We start from the raw sequence: 13003 nt of genomic DNA on the forward strand, positions 1-13003 counted from the left end.
AAAGGCTCATTTATACCTTGATTTGACTGCTGTGTTCTTTTAACACGGCTGATTTTTCCAGGTGTATGTAATCCTGTTGGCAGGTGCTTGGACTCGGCATGTTTTATTCAGGTGTTTTTGAACCTGGGAGAAGGAGGGAGGAGATTGACGGCCCCGTTCAGAGCAGATAGGAGGGCGAGAGTCCACCTTAGCGCTCGTTAGGAGAGCTTCGTTTGTCCACAAAACGCATACTTTTATTTCTTTTGCTTGCGTCCGGAGCTGAGGCCTCATTTGAAGGCGCGTTGTTGCGAGACGGGCGGGCTCTGCGTTTCATTTGCATGTGAGCGCGGGGAATGGGAAACACTCCAGAGAAATATGTCGGCTTTGCTATGCAGAGTGGGGAGCAGAGGAGCGCCTTCAATCCTTTGGAGATGGCACCAAAAAAAAAAAAAAAAAAAATTTAATCTAAAATGGTAATTCCCAAAAATGCAAATGTCTCGTGCTTGTGCTCGCCGTAATTAAACTTTTGCTCTAAAACAGATATTGCTCTTGCTAATTTAAAAGAGGGCATGCGACAATTAAAAAGCTGTTAATTGTGAAACTGCTCAGCATTGCTAATTATTTCGCCGCTATCTGCATATTACATTTTTTTGGGGGGCTGCTAATAGGAAGCTGCTGCCGCCGCCGCCGCCGCCGCCGCCACAGGAAGAGGAAATGAGTTGTGCGCAGGAACACTCCATCAAACGTGACGGGCGATGTGAGGGGGTGCTGCGGGTTCACACCTGAGCGGCTCCGCCCCTCCCCCGCCCTCCTCACACCCCCCTCTCCCTCACACCTGACCAGTGAGCCGTGCCAAGCCTGGCCAGCAGCCCTCTGAACACTGTTTACTGTTTACCGCATTAAGCCTGTTTACAGAGTGACCGGGGGGGTAAGGGGGGGGGGCACTCACATTCCGGAGGTTCCCCTGGGGGAGGTGGCGGTGAGTAGCCCTGTTTAGCATCTGTCGAGTCTCCGGCCAAAAAAACCCGAACCGCCGCCGTCCCCTTCCCCACGCATAAAACAGCCGACCCGCGCGTGCACCGTCCCGTGTAATTCTGCCTCGTTCCAGGCCAGCCGCCCCCTCCTCTCCTCATCAGCGGATCTGCATTATAAAAGCCGGGGCCGCGTTCGGGGCACCTCCTGAGTTTGAGATAATGGACGCAGATTATGAAAACGCCCTGCGATTACCCCTGTCGCGAAAACGAGACATTTATGGGCTTATAAGAGCATCTGCTGGCGTAACAAGACCACGAGGAGTTGTGTTCCAGCCCTGAACTGGGTCGGGACCCATCACACACACCGTTTAGGAGAGCCTGGTCCCGCTGTTCAGCCTGTGTGTATTTCAATGCGTATTACTGAAACAGTCCCCCCCCCCCCCCCACCCCACCCCTGACACTGATATTGTGAAGGATGCAAAGCTTTGTCACAATAACCCGACGGTAATTACACTCCGTCTGCAGAAACGGTCGAATCCGCGCTGAGGGAGAGAGAGGGGGGAGAGAGAGAGAGAGAGAGAGAGAGAGAGAGAGAGAGGGAGAGAAGAGAGAGAGAGAGGGAGGAGAGAGAGAGGAGAGAGAGAGAGAGAGAGAGAGAGAGAGAGAGAGGGAGAGAGAGAGAGAGGGAGGGAGAGAGAGGAGAGGAGGAGAGAGAGAGGAGAGAGAGGGAGAGAGAGAGAGGGAGAGAGAGGGAGAGAGAGAAAGGGAGAGAGGGAGAGAGAAAGGGAGAGAGAGAGAGAGAGAGGGAGGGAGAGAGAGAGAGAGGGAGGGAGACAGAGAGAGAGGGAGGGAGACAGAGAGAGAGAGAGATCTGCATAGTTCAGCTCGTGCTGTCAGTGGGCTGAGGCTCGCGCGCTGGTACAGACGCTGTAGTAATTGCGCGGCTCTCTGTAGTGCGTCGTGTCAGAGGGTTTCGGCGGGAGAGGTCTGACAGTTCAGACTCTTCTCGGGCACATTGAGTTGTCTTCGCCCAGGAACACTGCCACAGTTTTTGAGCGCAGCCAATTATAGGCACTGCACATAATTATTATAGCGAGCGAGAGAGAGAGAGAGAGAGAGAATTGGGTTTTATAAACATTACTTCCACCCCCCCCCCCCCCCCGTCTCAAAGTGCTGTTTAATTGCTCTGTTCACTCACAACCCACTCTCTGTGTCACTTGCACAATAGACTTGTGGTCTCACTCTTGGCAAAAGGATTGTTCCGTGTCACGGTACGCAAAGCAACAAGGGGGTCATTATCGTCCTGCAGTTTAAAAACTTTTCCGTTGTCATATTTTGCGGGAATGCTGATGTAATAATTGGAAACCGGCTTGTTTGTCACTTGCTCCACATAGCCGTCGCTCCAATCAAGCGGCCAATCAAAAAATCCCCCACAATCACGAAGGAAATTCAAGAAGAAAAAAATAATTTTTTCCTGTAATTTTGTAATTATACAATGCCGGGATTAAGCCTTAATTAAATCATCCTCTTTCCCCCACAATGCCGTGCTGGTGTGACAGCACACTGCAGAATGGGACCTCGTTTGTGATTAAGACGGGCAGATCCAGGCTCGGTGGACACCGCGGGACAGGGGAAGGTGGAGGAAACAATGCTTTTCAAATTGCAAAATAGCAAAACATGGCGGGGGAAGGGGGGGTGGGGGGTGGGGTGGGGGGTTTGGGGGGGAGAATGAGTCCCTGACCGCTTGGTCAACACAGGTGGCTGATTCCCAGGAAAAAGGGATGTAATTATGCTCCTGATAACAATGCTTAGTCCTTACAGTTGCTGACATAGATGTTGACAAAGGCTTCTGCTGAATTTTAATAAGAAAACAAAATGCGGGGGAAAAGCCCAGGAGCCCTGCAGGTGGATCGTTAACAAGACACCCCGGAGGACGCGGGGACGCCGACGCCCGGCCCAGGCGCCCGCCCCCAACTTCCTGTGACATTTCGGTGATGTGGACGAGCGGCTGATCACCCAGGAGCCCCGTCCCGGTGAGGGGGGGCTCGACTGACTGACTGACTGACGGACGGACAGCCAATGAGGCTGATCTTAAACAGGCTGATCTGACAGCCCGTGCAGCTGGGCCCGCCCTGACGCAGCCGAACAGGAGCATTAGCATCTGTATGCCTCCGTCTCATTATCGCACGTCTGCCCACCTTTATTCCGCTGAAGCCTCCTCTGATCTGACAGCTCAACCTGCTGCCCGTCGTCTGATAACGCGGAACTGGGGGGCGGGGGGCGGAGGGGGGGGGGGGGGCGCAATAGGGGCCAGGGGTTTGCCCCGCCATATTGTCCGTGGATGCGAGGGGCATCGACGTTACCGCGCAAGGACAGAGGTCAATGGTCGTCTGATTTTGGGGCCACACAGTGATGTTCCCTAAAATGGCACCTGGCCAGTGGTGGCCTGCCATGACTTAGTGATCCTAAGAGCAGTGATCCCTGTTTACTGGGGAAAAACGACACTCACGTCACAACATTTTCTTTCTGTGGCTCTTTATTTGAGCTCATGATCGTTAAGTACTCGTCTGCATGACCTCTACGGAAATTCCGTAAAGCAAGACCAGCTGATGCAATCGCTACCAACCCTTTTGGAAAGTGAAAAATACTGTCTGGCAATTATTAATATGCATTAGGTTCTGTTAGAAAATACATCTGTTCTCATCTCAAAATAGTTGTTGTGTCCAGGAGACAAGAGGGCTTCCATGTTTGTTTATTTATGTATTTATTTTAAAATGATGTGCTGCCTGTAATATCACCTGATGTACATTATATCCTAATATTTTAAGCAACAGCAGTATATCATAATATTTCATGCAGCTTACTGAAGTTGGTTGGAATATCAGCAGCAACAGCGACCGGCACCAACACTGAGGGAAGTAGCAGTTGCCTTAAATTCAGCATAACCCTATGGGCACATGCAGACTTCGGCATCGCATCCCACCTATTGAATTTTTATCCGCCATCACAGTCGTGAGTGCAGCGGAGGATAAAGTGCGCGTCTCGGGCCTGTGTTGTCCAGCAATAACGAGGCCGTCGGAGAAATAAGCTGTCGGTAATAATCTACGATTGGGGAGGCCATGCGTGTGCCGCGAAAGAAAGCAATCAACATATTCAGCAGGGCTTTATTACAGCCCATAATGTGGATGAGGGGGAGGGGGGGGGGAGGGCATCTCAGGACTTTAAAACAGGAAACTTTCTGTGGTGAAATATGGCATGCTGTTAAATAGTGGAGCGCTGGTTTTACATCAAAGCTTTTTTTAAAAATTTTTAAACCGTATCTGAGAGTAAAAAAAAAAAACAACCAAAAAAACTGTCAATTTCTTTTATAGATCCTGGTATAGTTGTATAGTTCCATACACCCTGAAGTGCTGTCATTTCGAATGGGACTATATGGGACTATATTCCCACGTTGGATTTCTTGTTTTTGTGCATGTCCCAGATGCAAGAGAGGATGAATGCTGACTGTACACGTAGTTTTACGTGCAGTCCTGTTCGTGTGATTAGCCTATGGAAACTACTAATACAGATAAGAAAGAAAAAAAGATGAATGCCGAAATGCCCTTCTTGGAAACGATCTTACACACAGTGTGATAGTGCGCATGTTTTGTAAAGGAGGCCCATTGGCTGTTACTTTCTGTGCCTATAAACAACGGCCCAGATGCGCATCAGGAGATTCTGATGCAAAACTAGCTTTGTTTTCTCCAGCTGGCCGGGCCCATAATTTGGTTTTCTTGGGAACCTACTTATTGTTTAAAGGTAATCCATTACGCAGTGAGCCAGTGTTTGCAAACAAAAACCGCACAAGGGAAGAAGAAAACACTTAAAATGGTTGTTTATGCGGAAGTGGGGTGGATTTGGCTGATTTCAGAAAACATCAACAAAGGACAATTTTGTTAGTATACAGCCCGGAAAAAAAAAAATCCAGGTCAATATAGAGATGGTAAAACTTAGGTTACCGTTATTTATACAAAAGAAAAGCCTCATAGTTTAAAGTTTAATTTTGCTTAATGAGCCTCATTATATAATCAAGGTTTTGTAAACTGAAGATACACTAGCACAGTAATAGGCCAGTTATACCAAGGTGCTTCATTTAGAAATGCATCACTCACATAACTGTATTTATATATAAAATTTGCTTTGAGACTGAATCTAATGACTTTCCCCATAATTTATTTTCAAATGTGTATTGCCCTTTTCTGTAAAATGCTACATTTTTCTACTTGCAGTTAGATACATGTTAAATAATAACTATATAGTTATGCTTTTTAAATTAGAACGTTTTAATTTGCTCACATACCGTGGACAACCGTAGATGCTCTTTAAACAAACTACATGCAATCACATTGAAATACAATGGCCATAACCAGTACAAGAGTAATAAAAGGATTTAGGGTTTTGGTTGCTCTAAAAATATTTTCTGATCCCCATTATTATTGTTTTGGGAGAATATAGGTCCTCCTTATGCCACTTTATCTAGGAAGTCTGTTTTAATTTTCTGGCTAAACACCTGTTATATATTTGCAGCCAAAATACGTTCTATTAATGCTTGTAAAGATGGTACATTTATCCTTGGATGAATTATGCTTCTGTGCTGTTCAGCTGAGCACTTATTGTTCAAGAACATTCCAGCTGATTTGCAGTGATGTAAAATTACGACTTTGTTCAAGTTGTAATTTCTTTAATATAGATATCGATCTATATTGTTTTGTTAATTATAATCCAAGCTGTTTGCTCGACTGTTCTTCCGATTGCTTTCGCGTATGCTTCTGTACACTCCGTAGGTTTCGCCAGCAGAGCCCCCAAGCACATCGTTTACGCCTCACATCCTTTGAGCTCAAAATGGCAGGAAGTGGTCTGAGTGCGAGTCGTGGAGAGTCTTTCCGGGCCAAGTGCTTATTACCGAGCTCCGTCTCACAGACGCGAGCAAATCCTCCTCCCGGGCTCTTTAATTAGAGGGAGACGGCGTCGACGCGCGCGTGTTTTTCTATTTTGGACACGGAGCGGCGCTTTGCATTCCCCGGGCCGCGTCGTTATTTCGCGAGCCGCAGCCCGGCCAGCGCGGGGTTAATGGGGAACTTACAGCTGTTTTGCACCGGCGAAACAAAAATGGCAATCAAAGTGTGTGGAGCTCACTCTGACAACTAAGAATAGCTTATTCAGATTGGATTGGCAGGCCCGGCGCTAACAACGGCCAAGTTTGAATACGGAATGAGATATTTATAAAAACCGGGATCGGCTGTCATTCATTTTAAAAAGGCATTACAGACTGTCGACACTGTGTGGAAAAAATAGGAGACACTGACCTTTTTGCTACAGTTTTTCCCTCCCTCTCTCCCTCCCCTTTTCTCTCTCTCTCTCTCACTCTCTCTCTCATACTCTCTCTCTCTCTGCCTCTCTCTCCCTCTCCCTGGCTGCCCTCTTTTCAAATGCACATTTTTTTTTTTCTCCCCCTCTCTTCCACAGTGTGTTATCTCAGATAATTACCCGCCGCTTCTGTCTCTCCCTGGTGACTTCTCCTGTGGAAAAAAAAAAAGAAGCCTCTCATTGGGGGGGGGTGGGGGGGTGGGGGGGGTGGAGAGGGATTTCAGACCTGCTTCTCGTGGCCCAGCAACAGCTCTTAATTAACCACCCAGGTATTCGCCCGGCTCCGGGCCTAGTGTCGCTCCATATGGCTGGAACATGGCCACGGTGATAATCACTGACGGAAGCGTGCTATCGAGGAGAGGCTCTACCCGACAGAAAAGCCTGTGTAGATTATTTTTAATGATTCCCCTCTGGCGAGGGGGTTGCGTGTTTGTTATTTCAAATAGAGGGCCTCGCCATTTATTTGTCCTTGACCTCTCTTTTCCACGCACTTGCCCCCCCCCCCCCCACGCCCCCTCCCCCAACCCACGCCTTGCTCTGTAACCTGCCTGTCTGCCTCCCGCCTCTTAACGCCCCACACAAAGCCATTAGCGCCGTTAGCTAGCTCAGCTTCTCCTAACCCGGTAGTGTGTGTGTGAGCACGTGCGTGTGTGCGTGTGTGTGTGTGTGTGTGTGTAGCTGTTCATGTGTAGGCATACATGTTGCATATTACCATATTTTCATATGCATTCGTTTGACTGCACGTCAAAGAGCTTTCACACTGCTGTGTAAATGCACTGTGCAGTTGGCCCTAGCTGCCCTGCCACCTGTCCCCGTGCAGGATCAAGATGGCAGGCCTGGCTGATGTAGCTTGTCTGAGAGTTCTCCTGATTCCCCAGCCCAGAATGCAGCAGCAGAGAACGCAGTGTGGGCTAAAACTGGACGCATCTCAGACGAAATTGAGTTATCCAAGTAGCGCATTCCGATTGGAGATTTATTTGATTCGATAGGTATTAATTTGCTCAAAAAGAACTTTGCTTACTTTGTTCAGTGTGCATTTCAGCTTTGTATATGTAAGACATATATAAGCAAAAATGTGAATCATGTCATGTCATAGGGTCAAATAAATTAAAGAAATGTGCACTGATCAAAGATAACAAGGTAATTAATTGCAGAGATTTGTGGTGCCATCAGTATTATCATTTTATAATTTAAGAAAGACAAAATCCTATGCACAGAAAATTAAGGATGGCCCATATATTAAAACAGAGTTATTATTTCAATTTCTTGTTTTATTTTTTTGACCCAGTCTCCAGCTCACCACGCCACGATCTCTCTTCTTCTCTGGCATTTTGTGTTAGGCACATATTTAAATTTTGAGAATGGTGCCGGGCCTAAGCCTTGTTATGCAATAAGGGGGGTGGTGGGGGGTCTCTGTAGCTATTCCATCAGAATGATTGGAGCTACATCATAGGACGTTGCTGTACCTTGCTTGTTGCCCATGCCAGGTTCTGGCATCAGGCAAAGACGTCCTCAGAAGCAGGTGAAACCTGTTTCATTGTTTGTTTGCTCATTAGCCAGAGAGATTATCATTTGTATTTAGGCCTCTAATTGCCTAATTTGTTGTTTAAACGGCTGCTCTTTCTCCCTTTCATGTTGATGGGCAGAGCCATTAAAAATGGCGGGGAAATTGGTACCATATTAGTTTGCTCTCCCATAGTTTGGATTAGGAGCAGTCCCTGGGGGGAGCGGGAGGGAGGGGAGAAGAGTAGCAGAGCTCAACGCGAATGCCTTCCTGTGTTGTTTTTTGACCGTGGGCTTGTGCGAGGATATTGTTTTGCGCGACGCGATAGTAGCGATTTAGCGGCCTCTGGGGCCGGGCCCTGACAGTTTGCTTCCCGTTGCCGCCGAGCGAAATCATAACACGGCAGGAACCCTGGGACATTTCCGTACCCGAGAACCCATCGTAATTCTTCAGCCGCCGCTACCCCTGTCTGTTTTCTTTAGGAAGCCAGTTAGCGCTCCGGTCAAGCTGACCCCACATCAGCCCTACTAATGAGAGGGGCAGGCTTCTGCCCCAACACCACCCTGTCCCCATGTGTACAGGTCATATCCTCCTGGAGCCTACTGTATACGCACACACGCACACACACACCCACACACACGCACACACATGCACACGCTCACTCACTCCCACACACGCACATACACGCGTGCACACACACACACACACACACACACTCACTCACTCACATATGCACATACACACACACACACACTCATACACATACATGCACACACCCACACGCACATACACATGCTCACATACATGCACACACTCACACTCACACACACACGCACACACACACATGCACACACTCACTCACTCCCACACACGCACATACATGCGCACACGCACACACACACATGCACACACTCACATGCATACACACACACACACTCATGCACACATGCACGCACACACACACATGCACACATGCACACACGTACACTTACACACACACACACACACACACACACACACACACATTCACATGCACACTCACACACACACAAACACACAGAAAACGGACACACAGGGATAGAAAAAGCTCATGGCATTTCTTCTTTTTGTCTATAGAGTTAAAAAATAATTTCATTCTTAGTATACAAACTACTTGCCTGAATTCTGTCGACCTTTATTTGAATTATATATTATTTAATAATAGTATTCCCTGTAAGTGTTTGGAACCAAAATATCATACCAAAGCAAATGCAACAGTGATGTTACAGTGAGCAATTAAATGAACAGGATGGTGCAGTGTGAAAGTAAATAGTTACTTAATGTACCTGTGTGCTGGAACAGCTCCAGGTCACTCTGAAAGATGTCATTACACTTCAGCCTGATGACAGCTGTAAGAAAGCGGCGCATAAAAAAGCTCGTTTATGTCTTTAATGACCCACGTAATGACAGAGCAAGTGTGTTATTCATAGCAACATACCGTGGAATAATCTCACTGCCCTAACGAATAGTGTCAGTAAATTGAGAAACAGCTGTCGTACCGTAAAAAGTGAAAAGAAACCATAATGAGCATGCCGTTCTTTCTGACTGTTTAGCTTTTCACTGGCTATCGCCCATCTACAAGCACTTTTAAAATCCTCTTTTAAGTGCAGAAAGGAAATGTATCTCTGCTATAAACCTTATCATGCATATCCTGAATTAAAGTGGTCATTTAAACAATTTGAGTCCCTACATTTTTTTTTTTTTTTTTTTTGAAGGGAATTAATTTTTTTATTGCACATTAAAGTCACAAAATGTGCCATGGCCCTATGGGTATGAATTGTTTTAATTTCTTGGAGCCCTTTTGATTATCACGTCATCCTGGCCATGTTTAAAATGCTGCTTCTTAAATTTATTTCTTACGCCTGTGACCTCGTGCACTTCCTGTGTTTTCTAACTGACGTCCATGTCCTGTAAATGTTTCACCTTCTCTGATACCCAGTAAAACACAGACACCGTGAGCCCTACGCTTCCTAAATGGAGATGATGACATCGTTCCTGGAAACCAGTTTAAACGAGATGCTTTCCCAGCAGTCGCTGGGGTCAAGCAAAACAAAATATGTTACTCGGGAGCTGTCCCTAGGTGACACCTGCTGTTTGGATTTTATTTTTTATATGTTGTTTCAAACAAGAATTGTCACCAGGGTGGAGAAGTGGAGGCTGACCTGGACAGACATTTGCTATCTGATATCTGTTTATCATTTATGATACCCTCATACATTGAGAGTATTTATGTGGTCGCAGTCAATAATATGTTGTTTCCATTCATCATTTTTTCTGACTAAAGTTGTCCTTGCTCTGTTCCACTGGTCTTGGGAAAATTCTGAACCAGGGATTAACAAACAAAAAAATTACAAAGACAATGCAAATAACAATTTGAGAGGTGGTCATCAAATTCTAATTACAGGGTGGCATTGTAGCGGACCTACACACATACACAATAACACAAAAATTGTCAATAATTTCCCCCAATAATGTCCCTTTTGCTGTATTCTTTCTTTCACATCTACTCAGTAATATAGACTATAGAGTTATTGCCACTTCAGCCTTACAGCACGCTGAATGAATAATGTACTCATTTCAGTCTACTTTTTGAAATGACTTCACAAAGACGGCGAATCAAAGCGCCTTTAAACTCCCGGCTACACATCTCCGAGCGAAGAGAGTCGTGGAACGCTCCCAACATCCTGATTGCTAATTAGTACCGAGAACAGCTAAGGCTGGTAGCGAAACAGTCGAGAATTTCCAGCACGAACAAATGTCAGGCCTCTAATGGTCCTTTTTTTCTTCTTCTTTTTTTTGTTGTTGTCGTTGCTTTAACAGATGCCAAAGCAAACGTCAGAGACTACCATGGGAAGACGCCGATGCACTACTGGAGCGGCAGCGTGGACGTGTTCGGCTGCCCCGGCTCGCAGTCACGTACGTGTGGTACCGCCTGTGCCCTCGTCCCCCCCCCGTCCCCCCCTCCCCTCCCGGCCTTCGCAGGGGGCCTCTTTAGGGCAATGCCCCGCACACAAACCCCATTTTTATGACTCATCGTTTTTTTTTCTTTCTGCGTGAGTTATGAATCACTCCCAGCCCTAGCAGGTAGAGCTCTGTTTGTTCAGGAGGGTCACAGGTCTTTGCTGTAATAATGGAGAAACTATGGCAGATACCTCAGAGGGGCCATATGGTAAGAATATAATCCTAGCGAGAGGAGTAGGGGGGTGGGGTGGGGGGGTTGGGGGGTGAGAGAAAAAGCTTGGCTTCAAAGGCAATCAGGAATACTGTGAATAGGGCATCTCCTTTGATTCAAAACACGACTAATGTCCTAATGAGAAATCCAATATGGGCTATATTACTGTTAATGTGCGACATGTCGGTCCAACGGAGGAACAGGGGCACGTCCGTGTAGACGCATACATCCAGCACGTTTGACACTTCGGCGTTTTACAAGTTATTTGTTTACGCCCTTTTCCAAAACAGGGCTTTCGATATCTCTCGGCGAACCCCGGTCAGATTGTCTGCGGTAACAGCTTAATCGGAGGCAGGTTTCAGTGTGCCGGACCCTCGTGTGAACTGCTCTGAGACGGGGTGGGGGGTGGGGGGGCGGGGTGGGGGGGGGAGGGGGGCAGGCGCTCCCGTCTGTGTAATTACGGCGCGTGTAAGCACCTCATTTCGGCTGCAGGGCGTGCCAGTCACAGGGAGCCGGCTATACCTTTTACATCCCTTTTGCCCTAATTAAGGACTATGGAAAAGGTTCAGGAGCTGGGAGGATCAGTCGATTGACCTTCTCGTCGCTACAAGAGAGACGGGAGCGGGCCAGCCAAGGCTAACGCTGCCTGTCAGGGGGAAAGGAGTCATTTATAATGGGAACAATCGAGTGACACAAGGACAGACGAGGGGAGAGCCTCCTATTAATTGGTTCCATTAAAACCTTTAAAGGATCACTCTCACTTAGTCAAAACAGTTTGTACTCTTCCCCCTCCGTCATGCTAATTTAGCCACACCAAATGAAGCCTAAAGCCCCGCTATTTCTGGAACACGAAAACCCGACAAAGAAATATCATTTTTCTAGCAGACGCGGTTTGTGTAATTCGAAATTAGCCCGGCATTAAAACGTTTCCTGGAGTGATTTATGTAGCCCTAGCCGCGAGGCTCCTGCACGCTAACGCTAACGCGGGGCGTGTGCAGTGAAAGGAGTTGCGGTTGAGGGCTGGGGTCTGCAGTCCCCCAGCATTTTATTTCTGCTCGATTGTTTCACCATTTCCCAGCCCTTTGGTCATAATATTAATAACAGCATAAAATGAAGGAAAAAATTATAGTCATTACATGCAATGTTTTAATTTTTACTCCTGTTTGGAGTCCAGATACATGTTTGCCCAGAGCAATGGAGCAATTTTTTATGTGAGTGGCTTAAAAAATGCCGACTCTTTGAATTATTTCATTGCATAATTTTTTAAGGCCCTGTTCAAGTCCTTTTCGAGTCTATCATTGCTCAGATTAGCAATTATTAAAGCACTATGCCAAAAGGATGCATGACCTCACAGCACCTAGACCGTACCACAACTTATCACAAGAAAACCTCTCTAATATTAGCAAGAAATGACAGACGCAAGCAGGACTTGAACTGGGCCTTAAAAAATTATGCAATGAAAGAATTCGAAGCTTTTGCATTTTAAGCCACTTACTTTAAAAAGGCTCCATTGCTTTGGGCCAACATGTAACTATACTCCAAACCGGAGCAATAATTGAAACATTACCTGTAATGACTATAATTTTTACTTCATATTGTGTTTTTTTTTTTAACTTCACATTGTGATTAATATTATAGGCAAGGGCTGATAAATTGTGAAGAATTGTGCTATAACCTGGCTATGACTCTCAATTTGCTACCCAGTGCCTGTGAACGTGTAAGGATAGCACACACAACCTGAATTAAAACAGTCATTTAAAAAACGAAGCACAGTCTCATTACTGCATGGCTTCACCCAGGTTGATTCGTAGCAAACAGTCACTAAAACGTCACGACGAAAACGTAACACAGTTTAAGCAGCACGAGACGGACTTACAGTATATCCCAGTCTCTCGGATTCTACGGCTTGATAGCGTTCGCGTAGTTTAA

General features: G+C 46.5%; 1 protein-coding gene across 1 annotated transcript in view; it reads left to right on the plus strand.

Moving 5' to 3' along the window:
* Positions 1 to 13003, plus strand: part of LOC135241711 (ankyrin repeat domain-containing protein SOWAHC) — a 144124-nt gene that overhangs the window by 126422 nt on the left and 4699 nt on the right. Inside the window, exon 10 of the mRNA XM_064312315.1 lies at positions 10723 to 10818. The gene's annotated coding sequence lies outside the window, so the exon portion shown is untranslated. The remainder of the gene's footprint in view (positions 1 to 10722; positions 10819 to 13003) is intronic.

This window comes from Anguilla rostrata, chromosome 16 (assembly GCF_018555375.3).
Source record: "Anguilla rostrata isolate EN2019 chromosome 16, ASM1855537v3, whole genome shotgun sequence".
NCBI classification, from domain to species: Eukaryota; Metazoa; Chordata; class Actinopteri; order Anguilliformes; family Anguillidae; genus Anguilla; species Anguilla rostrata.